The sequence below is a fragment of the Plectropomus leopardus genome, chromosome 8, assembly GCF_026936395.1.
Source record: "Plectropomus leopardus strain MGB_pleo_1.0 chromosome 8, ASM2693639v1, whole genome shotgun sequence".
Classification (NCBI taxonomy): domain Eukaryota; kingdom Metazoa; phylum Chordata; class Actinopteri; order Perciformes; family Serranidae; genus Plectropomus; species Plectropomus leopardus.
In genome coordinates, this window is record NC_142183.1 from 17256187 (window position 1) to 17267590 (window position 11404).

At 37.9% G+C, this 11404-nt stretch overlaps 1 protein-coding gene across 1 annotated transcript in view; it reads left to right on the plus strand.

Moving 5' to 3' along the window:
• The window catches only part of slc16a2 (solute carrier family 16 member 2), a 37032-nt gene extending 29396 nt beyond the window's left edge, over positions 1-7636 (plus strand). The window contains exon 7 of the mRNA XM_042493169.2: positions 56-7636. The gene's annotated coding sequence lies outside the window, so the exon portion shown is untranslated. The remainder of the gene's footprint in view (positions 1-55) is intronic.
• The last annotated feature ends 3768 nt before the right edge of the window (positions 7637-11404 follow it).

The following is an 11404-nucleotide window of genomic DNA, read 5'->3' on the forward strand; positions in this document are numbered from 1 at the left end:
TAATGCACACATATTTTCTTATATTGTACTCTCCTTTTGCTTTTCTTTCTCCCAGGGATTCAGCCCACCAGCACCTTTTCTCATGCTTAGATTTCCCTCCTCTCAACCATGGACTTCCTGTCGGCTGACCTGTAACCCTCTCACCCTCCTGGACTCTCATGGGCTGTTTGTTATTTTCACGTGGAGAGAAATCGAAAAGGGCGCTCTGGCTGCAAGCCACAGAGAGGACGAGAAGAAGGCACATCAGCGTAGGATGATGATGGGAATATATGAGGGGGAAAGCACAACACAGTCTCAACTATGATTGTTTAATCAGTGGGGACTCTGTAGTAACACGTACCTCCAAGAGGAAAGAAATGAAGAGATTTTAACCGACAGTGGTTTCTGATTTCACTGCATTTATTCAGCTACTTTTGCTTTTTGAAGCTCTAAAAATACTTTGCTTTGTTTCTAGATTCCATATAAACACATGGTTAAGAGGCATATAAAATAAGAATTAGGGAAGGGATACATTCACACTTTCTTTGAGTAGTACCTCATGCATCTGATTTTTTTCTTAACATAATGCATTTATTTGTGTAGATGAATAACAATCTCATTTTGAGTTTATTCAACTCTGCTGTTTCTGCTGGGACAGCTACAAGAGAAGCATCGCTTGTAAATGTCACAGAAGTTATCAGCGATCAGACACAATCACCTCAACTCAACAGCACACTGTACTCACATCCAGGGTCCAAAATACTTCAGCAACATGACTTCAACTGCTTTACTGGCTTGCCTGCATGGCAGACAGATGTGTGATTGTGGCAGCTGGTGATTCCCACTGATTCATGTCACAAACCCCCTTGGATTTTTTTTCACTGTTTGAATTTAGGTCAGTGACTTTGCTGCTTGTGGCAGGTTGAAGGGATACTTCATCCCTGATATGACCATTTGTTTATCATTTATTCACACAGTTGTATGTTGAATTTGTAAGGAAAAATTCTCGATGAACTGAAGTCAAAGGGGTCGGCATTTAACAAGAGCAAAACCACATCAACATCCCTTCACAAACTCTTACACAACTTGTGCAGTATAATGTCATTTGTCCAGTCACATGCTCAGAGCATCCCGAACAGACAGAAGTTGTGTGAGATTTTGTGTTGATACAGTTTTGCTGTTGTGAAACGAGGTTGCCTTTGACTTAATTTTTCTCAAATTTCTTATTCTTCGTTAATCATGGATGCATCTGAGAAAAAATTCACAAAATTCTTTCTGAATTCAGTGTAACACAGGGTGAGTAACTGATATATAAATATTCATTTTGGAAGTCGAAGCATTCCTTTAACTTATGCATTCAGTAGTGGTGAGCTGTGAGAGCTGTGTATCTGCTGCCTGATATTAATGTAACTTTACAGTTGGTACAAGGTCTTCTCATGAGTCTGTACAGCCTTAACTCTGTTTTTTTTCAATCATCACTCTACAGTTATTATTGGCCTTTTAAAGTTTCAGCAGGGTGCTAGACAAATCTACATAAACTGTTTGTTACGGCTTTGACAGTAGTTTTTTGCAGTGTGCACGCTGAGTTGGAATCATGCAGTCCTAATGGGAGATTAACAGCTGTTGGTAGCATAGGTTTTCATCAATTTCAGACTTGGATCATTTTGTTTAGAACCTTCCTCTGTGTGAAAGTTTGGCACTTGTGCATCTGCATTTATGACAGTAGAGGCAGTTACGACATTGCAATCAGTTTATGAGAGGGGACTACTGAGATCGAAGCTGCCAAATGGCCCGAGACCTCATCAGGCCATCTCACAGATAATCCACTCAATTTGCTGCTTTAGTTTAGCTCCGTGTCCTGAGGGCATCACTCACTGTGTTGGCAGTAACGAAACAAATCGATATAGTCCGTGACGAGGACAGTTTGCAGTTATTATTTTTGGTAAACATTTGGACCACTTACCTCTGCACTCTTAGATTACAAGTTCTTTTGAACTTTAATGAACAGATGTAAAATAGAGCTGCAATAATCGACTGTTCAAGTTACACTCTGGTTATGCGCATAACTGAATAGCACAGAGGGGAATTGGTACACACAGTCAGGAAGGAAATGTTCCTTTTTGTCAATCCCCCTCTTTGCTGTCACTGCCATTATTAGGTTGGTGTCTGTGTTACAACTGTTTAGAACCTGAAAGCTACACAAACCTCACTGCTGAGTGTAGCTTTTTTGGTAATGTTACAAACAAGTCTGAATAGGAAACATACATCTATACCTCAGTAATCAAACAATCCTCAGCAATCCAGTTGAACAAGTTCTTCATTACTTTAATTTCACTCTTCTGTGTCGTGGTTTTGTTGTTGGAATCATGTCTCAGAGCTGCAAAGCTGCCAAACGCCTGTTTTCAATCACCGTTGCTTCCTTGGAAACCTCATTAGCGTCTGTTAAGGAACCACAAAACTGTGGCAATGTCAAACTTCCATTCCCTATAATCTTACAGTTGGTGCATAATCCATGTAGACATTTACCCTTCATCATTATTTTGCCTTCAAATCCATTTGCTCCTTTGTTCTTGATCTACACCATTCCTGCTCTCTCACCTCTCCCTCCATGTTTAGTGGTTTCTCTGTTCTAAAGCCTCATTTCTCTCTCTATGTTTGAAGAAACGCATTTATATAAATGTCTAATATCTCCAACTAAAGAAGATAGAGACACTAAACTATAATAAGTGGAGACCCATGTGATGGTGAAAGCATGTTTGAGAGTAAAAAACATCGGCTTCTAGTTTGGCTGAGGAAGTGTTACATTTTGTTGGCAGTGCAAACAGTTGTTGGCACTTTTCGCAGCTGTTGCTAGCAGACAGAAACAAAATGTAGTGGTAATTAAACAGTACCTGGCTGCCTGAATTGTTCTCAAACAAGCCATGTAAGCTAACCAGCATCATAAATTGTTATTACAGTCAGAGTTTCATCTGCCTCCAATCAAAATCACATTAACCTGAACATATAGCTCCTGCACAGTAATCTAACTAAAAAAACTGAGACCAATTCAATCTAAAAAAAATAACAAGGCACTTTATTTTAAAGTATTTTTCTAAAGGGCTTTATGTGACCGAATCAATATTCTCCTACCCACTGACGTTTTTAAAAAGGTTGCAGGAGATGCTTTTTATAAAAATGCATGAAAAATCAGTAAGCCAAAGCTTTAATTCCACAGCATCCACTCACAATGTAAATATGACATTTTTAAAGAGGTAAAATAAAAGAGGCAACATTTGATAAATAACTGTTACTGTGCCGAGTATTAGTTACAAGTTGCACTAGTTTATTGCTGTCAAACTAGAGGCCTGTGTCCTGCAATCGGGTAAATGAATGAGTGAATGAAAAAAACCACAGAGGGCCTCCCCTCTGGCGGCCACATTGGAGGACCTCAGCTTTTCGGTTAACGAAGGCTGCAAAGGCTGATTGTGTGTCTATGCACAAAACGTATCCGTCTAAACAACATTAACTAGAATGGTTTTGTTTTTGTGTTATTTTTGACTGTGAAATCCATCCATTTTTCTTTGTGTTAAATGTATCACCTTTTTAGCTAGCAGCTCAATGTGTTTTTAAAGAGGAGATGAGGACTAGAAAAAAACTTTTGAGGCACAGCAGTAACTTCAAATCTCAATCCATTCGCCAGAGTAAATGTCGACATTGTACATTTCTGCAAACCAAGGATATGTAGCATTTGTACGTTACAATGTTGAAACTTTATGAGGGTTTCCAACATATTCATTTATTTGGGGTGGCCTGCTATTATTAAAACATCTATGGCCACAAATAGATTCTCTATTTTTAGAGCTGGGCTTTTTATTAGGAGCACTATTGAAATATATATGCAATTCAGTTTGGCATTGCAGTACAATCTCGTAGTGTAGAGTGTATTCTGGGCACAGATGGAGCAGCAGAAAGTCAGGCGCACTGAAAGTGACACTTCACCGTTTATTCTGTTGGGTCTAAAATATTGCTCATCTCATTCATCAACCTGATCGGATCAGGTCTGATATGATCAACAAATCAGTTACAAACTGTTGCTGAGGAAGAAAATAACTCATGGAGAGCTCCACCTGCACTGTTCTTGGACCTGCAAAAACCTCTGAATTTAGAAAGGGGACACAGAATGATACAAAGGGACACACATGCATATCAGCCACTGCCACACATACACTCTGTGTTTGTGTGTGGGAAACACTCATTACAGTTCTTTATGTATTAACAACACTTTAGTAAACGTGTGTTTATTTTAAGGCACAAAAACCTCTTGGTTATGGTTAGGATCATTGTCTGGCCTAATATACCCGGTTTTGGTAGCACAATCCCCACCAAAAATCGTCTGTTGGTTTTGAACAGTGGTCTGCTGCTGTCTTGCTTCGATGCCACGTCCTCCACTATCCCTTTCTCTTAATGATAACAAAGTCAGCTCACATACATTTTATCAGAATTAAGTCACTTTAAAAACATTGATAGGATGCGTTTGAAACGTACGAATGTAACGTGTCAATGGTTTGCAGAAACTTAAAATGTCAATGTTTTTTTTTTTGTTTTTTTTTCGGCGATTGGGTTGTAAATCTGCCTTACAGTTACTGAACCAGCTGTGATCCACCAACACCAGATTTGATCAGAGTTGCTAAATTTAAGAATGTATAGTGCATTTTTCAGATCTTATCATGACTTTTTACTCAGTATTGTTCTGTGTTTTTTTTTTTTCATTGTTAATCCTGGATATTTTCTTAACAGCCTCCTCACTTGAGTCAGACACCCAGTTTCTGGTCAGAACCAGCTGAGTGTTTCTTTGTTTTTTCTCAGTAGATTCATGTAAAGAAATCTGACATGTATCAACATATGTACTTTATATACTTTGTAATGGTTTTTAATTAACCATAAACTGTTTTATTGTTTTTAAAAATTGATTTTTATGTGTTGGCGTTTGTAGTGATACACTTCAATGACTACTGGAAACTGTTGAGTTGGTTTATGTGCTCAGATTTGATATGAAATGTAGAAGTGAAGGAGCTGAATGAATGAAGAATGATACAGTACGTCTGGATGGTTGCACAGTGTCTGTGGAACCAGTGTTGGGCCTGCCAAAGTCTATTTGTCTATGCAGCATCGCTGGGCTCGCGGTCCACTCCCTGTGACCGCTTCACTTTACTGAAGTTAAACTCGAAACGATGAATGTTTACTTGGATTCCAAGTTTGCATTTGTCTGCTGTAGCCTGCAGTAGTTTCAGGACCAGTTAAAAGTAAAGTAAAGCCCCTTATCTAAAATATATACTACTAACGACACTACTTACTGTTTTTGAAGAATTTTTGTATAATTAGCATGTTTTCAAGCTGTTGTTGGACTTAAAGCTGTTTTCCCTGACATTCAAAATGATAAAAACTTAAGGGGACAGTTCAACCGAAAATCAAAGAACATATTTTTCTTTTTACCTTTAGAGCTATTAATCATTCTAGATAGTGTGATTTGCTGAGTGTTGGAGATATCTGCCGTTGAGATGTCTGCCTTCTCTCCAATAGAATGGAAATAGATGGCACTCGGCTTGTTGTACTCAAAACGTCAAAAATATACATTGAAAAACTCAATGTCTTTTTCCAGAAATGATGACCCACTTACTTAAGGCAATCCAGAGATCTTGTTTGTGGTTTCTTGTTGGAACTATTGTTTTTATAAACCAAACTGTACCGTATCACAGACGGAAGAAAGGCTGTCCTGAATACCAATTTTGGGGTGATAGTTTGGATAGTGTTGCAACTAAAATACCATGAAAATACGCCACTTTGTGAGCATGCATGCAGTAACATTAGCCATAATAGCTACAAAAAAATTGAAAAAAAGTAAAGCTGTTTTTTCAATTTTCAGGTGATTTTCTAAGCTGTTTGCCGATTTTTGTTTGACCTGTGGCAAAACTGGCACTTGACTTTTTGCAGGTCATCTTTGTAAATTTTTAAACAATTTCAGACACTTGAATTTTTTTTAACATCTTGCGAGTGAATCTGTAAGCCCTTCACAAATGGCCAAACTGTCAAAGTAACAAAATTGCACCTATCACAAAGTTTAAATGTCCTTGTCTTAGAATAACCACTCAGAGTTGTGATGGACTTTATTTCTTAATTTATGGGCAATGTGGGATTTTTGATGTAATGGTATAGAAAAATAGGGCATTCAAATATGGGTTTGGACATTGAATACCATTGCAATGATTGAAGCGCTGAAGCATCCAGGTCAATCCTTGAAGCATCTACTCATGGATGCAAGATGTAAACAATAATGGCCTCCTCTTAGGCTTAGCTGTAGTGTCAGCATGCTCACGGCTGGCAGGTGAAGTTTTGTGAAAGAAATTAGTTACATTAAACTGCCCACAGCAAGGTCTGTGGATTATCTTGAGCAACTGGGTCATGATTTCTGGAAAGAGACAATGCTGTTGAGTTTTTCAAATTTACTTTTTTGGCACTTTGAGCACCACAAGCCAAGTGCCATCTAGTTCCATTATATTGGAGAGAATGCAGAAATCTCTACTTTAAAAATCTCCAGCACGTGGAAACTGACACCAAAAAATAATTAGATTGATAAAAAACACTACAGTTAAGAGGACATTTTTATATTTTTAATTTGGGGTGACCTGTCCCTTTAATATTTCTCTTGTGTTTTGTTCTTTTCCTCTGGTGCTTGCCTGTGGTGTACAGTCTGCACGTCAGAGCAACAGAGAGGCACATTCAGGCACTATTTGGTCTTTTGTTTGGTAAATTCTCACAAGATGAAAATGTGTTGTATGTACTTATTTGATCAGTTTGTCACGTTATCCAACTCCAACTATCGGCCATCTAACCAGTCTCACCTCATTAGACTCTGACCGGACATGACGTCAACCCAAACTACAACGATATTGAGCCTTGTTATTTGACTCCAACGTGCCATGTCTCTGCTCCTCTGACCTCACACTCTGCTTGCTGTTTAACTGCTGTGCTTTCAGCCTAAAACTGTGCAAACAATATGTGGAACAGTATAGCTTAAGGTCAAGGAATTTATCATGAGCCATGATTTACAAAACACACCATTAACTGCCATGGACCACCTCCAGCACCATCATTTAAAAAAAAAATGTGAAGGAAATCTCACCTAAATACCGTCTTTATGTGCTCCATATGTTCTGTGTTGTTCGTGCATATTTTTCACAGCTATAAATAATCCAACTTTTTCTTGTGGTGTATATTGCTGTACGGTGCCAACACTTGGCCCAGGCCTTCCCACAGCCTTACATGTTGAAATATTTGTAATATTTCACTGCAGAGCTCTGCTAAACTTTCCTTCTCTGAACCTCTCTAAGGTTGCTGCAGTTAAACCTCTATTGCCTCTCTTCACTTCTTAAAGCTGTCCTCTGTCCTCCCTGCACAAGCTATACCTTTTTATACAAATACATATTTGTTTTAGTCATTTTACAAAATGTTCTAACAAGGCCAGTGACGCCACAAGATCTGAAATTAAGTCATGCTGCTAGAAAAATTAATGTAATTTTTTGTGTTTTTATTTCTTTTTGTTGAAGTAATTTTGAATCTGTATCAAAAGAGGCACATTTTTTTCTATTAAACCAACAATAAAGATGTAATATGAAAACAACCCATGCTGTCCCTGCCAGTCACTCTTTTGTTGGCTGTGTGCTTTCAGTCCTCAACTGCTCCACTTCCACGTCACACGCTGCAGGCAATCACGCTGGAGATTAACCCCAGACCCCCTTGAATGCTCGAAGACGTAAACACTCTGCTGCTGTTTCGGGACACACTGAATGTGTCTTCAATCGTTCGGTCTGCCCGTTATCACCACAGCAACGCAGTTGAGTTCATTCAGGCACTGAGTCCTCCCTTGACTCTCCCGTTCCCCTATTTAACCTCGGTATCTCACAGCCAGGCAGCCAATCATGCTGAGTCTTAAAGATCACGCTTTGCTGAATCAGTTCCAGGCAGCAGAGCTTTTTATTTACATACAGGGATCTGTTGTTTGACATGTCACAAGACTGAGAATACGTCACTTGTTGAGCCTAGCGTTGAGCCTGGGGCCATCGTTTCTCTTTTTGAGAAATAAGCATTAATAGAAAGACGAAAAATCTTTAACTGGGGCTCAAATGTAACAAATAACCATGTTATTTTATGAAATGCTGCCTTACTTCCTCTATTAAACCATGATACAGCTCTTTTACCAATCTAGCATGATTCTTTTTTCAACAAGGGTTCATTTATATGATCAGAAAGCTGCTTGTATTTTAAAGAAAGATTCTGCAGATCACTGCAACAAACAAGGTTTCATGCATGTTGCTTTGGAAACACTGGTGGGATTTTTTTTATTTTAGTTCATTTTTAAAAGCATAAAATTGTACATTTTCAACTTCTTAAGATGGATGTTTCTGCAGCATAATTCTCAAACTTCTGTGTGGATCAGTTTTGTTTTATTCTAAGATAATTCAGGATAATGAGCCTTTGGTGATTAATTCTTTTTTTATCAGACTACTTGATGAAAAAGTAGTCAGTTTTTCAGTCACGCTTGCACAGGTACCATACTGGGAGTGAAAACTCTACATGAATGAAATCATGTTAAATGTCACAACCCAGCTTACAGGCCCTGTCTAAGAGAAGGAAATGCATACTGGTGGAAAGGTCAGTCGGCAGATCATTCGTGTAGTGTGTGAAAGTGCATAAAATAAGTGCAACCAAACCAAACAAAATAAAACATGTGGTGCAGTCAGGAGAGCCAGGAGTGGAGTGAGAGGAGCGAAAAGTGTGGCTCCTATATGCAGTCTGGGTGGACTGACCAGGTGCATCCAGTTGCACTAATTCACTCTCAGCTTGCCAGGACCTGACGAGAGACGCAAAACACCTGCAGCAGCTTGGAGCACGACACAAACATCTAGGATGTGACAGAACCAGAAGGCCGTCACATAAAGCTGAGTGCAGCATAGCTCAAGGCTGAAAGAGTGACAGCTGCATACTGTCTCTCCCTCATGTCGGGATGAATGAGTTTAAACGATGCAGACTGTACACATGCAGCCATTTTACTGTATACTTGTGAATACACATGCTGGCAAGTGGACCTTTTTGACAGCAGACTCTTTGACTTGTTGTAGTAGGAAAAGCACAGGTGAAGCTGACAGCATTTATGATGGCTCAGATGCATTAAGAGTCTTTGTAAGCTCTTGCAGTGAGCCAGCATTAATGTTATTGAACAAACCTGTCCTTTCCCTACTATGACATGTCAAAATGTCTGTTGTGAAAAAGACCTAGATTTCTCCATCCAGTAAAACGCACACCAGGACACCAGTGTTTCGATGCAAAAACTAATGTAACACTGTGTGTTCTCCATTAGGGGGCCCCGCTCCCTCATTTCTGTGAGTGAATGTATTTTCAGACAATTTTAATAACTTCAGTATATTCCAAAGATTTGATTTGTCATTCAAAAATTTTACTTTAATTTTACTAAAAATCCAAACTAGTTACATTTTATGATCAAATAAAATATTGTTATAGCTTATTTTTTTAAATCTTTTTTTTTTTGTTATATTATTTTTTATTTCTTTAATTTTCTGAAAATATATGCTGTATAAATAGTAATACTGGAGTTACAAATCATAGGACAAAGACAAAGAACAGAGGATAAATAAGAAAAAGAAAGAAATGTTAAAAAATACAAATGATTAATTGATTAATTGTTGCCTGATATTGAGCTCATAGGGTGTAATTTAACTGGTTATATAAATATCATTACAAAGTATATAATTTACTGATAAATGTAAGTCAAAAGATACATTTTATCAACAAAGGACATGACAACAGGTGCCAAAAATACACACATATTCATCTGCAAACAGGCAACTCAATCTGTGTGTATCATTCATATTTACAAAATCTAAATTTCTGCATGTATTATCTTTTAGTATTTGGCTTAGGAAGGTAAGGAATCAATAACAGCTATTCTGAAACTTTAACCACAAAGTTAGAAATACATTTACGAAGAATGCTGGTTCTGTTTATTAGTAACTAAAAATCAACCCAATATGACTCTCTCTGAACTAAAAATCACTCACATTTTAAAATATAACTACATGCGTCATGTTGGTGATAGAAAATATGACTCTTCTGGAGAAGTTAAGGGCATAGGTTTAATGTTTGGTTTGAAGTCAAGTGAAACATAGAATGTGTTTCCTAGCAAATGGTGAATAGTGGTTGTGTTGCTATGCACATGCTAACCATTTTTGGACATTTTCCTCCTACGAATTGTGAGAAATGGCAATATCTGTTGTTGTAATCAGAGAAACATTGCTTCCTCTGCTGCATACTATAGTTCCAGTGTATTGCACAGTATGTAGACACACATGGTGTCACTTTTAACGGTGTCACCATCAAAAAGAAAAGGTGAAAATCAGGTCTACTTCTGGTTTGTGTTACTTACAGCCCGGGCCTCTGGTTCCTCAAGGGTCTTAGGACCAAAACAGGAAGTGAAAACTGTGGTCATTTTTTCACTGTTTTCTTTCCTGCCCTCTTCATGGCACTTCCTCACAGAGAAACAGATTCCTTTAAGCTGCTCTTACATGTTAGCGGGTTGTGTCAAAGGAAAATGTGGCAATCATTCACTGAGGTCCAGAGAGACTGAATGCACAGATCATTCATTTCTCATGTCTGGAAATTTTTAGGTCTTACGCAGTTTCATTGTGGGTCTTCTGACAGTTGAATAAATGATGGTTTTCTTGGAAAACAGCTGATCCGTTTTTCACAAATTTGTAGGCCTATAAGACATTTCAGCTTGGGCTTCTGCTTTCGAGGGTTACCAATCTTTAAAGGAACTTTGTGGTTTATTGCCAGTTTTAGCCCATTAACCAAAATAGCTGCAGTGAAGATTTAGTTCCTTTCCTTAGAAGCAAATTGCAGAAACTTTTGAGAAGGATTTGAGAGTTGCTTGAGACAGGTCATTACTTCATTGTGGATTTTGAGAAAAAAACTGAATTAAGAATTCTTGGTATTTTTCTGCATGTCAGAGGTTTCTGTTTGGCAGCAAACTCTTAAGTCTTACTGTAGATGTCTGTGCTTGTAATTTAATTAAATACCAAAATAATTAATTGTTGAATAAATTTGATCAATTTGTTTATTTCAGCTTCTAAGATATGACATTTATGGTTTTCTTATTGAAAGGTGAGAACTTTTGGTTTTTGGACAGTTGGTTGGACACAACAAGAAGTCTAAACACATAAATCTTGATTCAAGTTCTGAAGTGCATTTTTTCTTTCCATTTTTGTTATTTTATTTATTTAAAAAAAACCCTATTTCCTGAGATTTTATTCAGTATGGAAGAGTATCGAAGTTATGCATGAGGGGAAAATGAGAGGAGGAAGTCAAAATATCA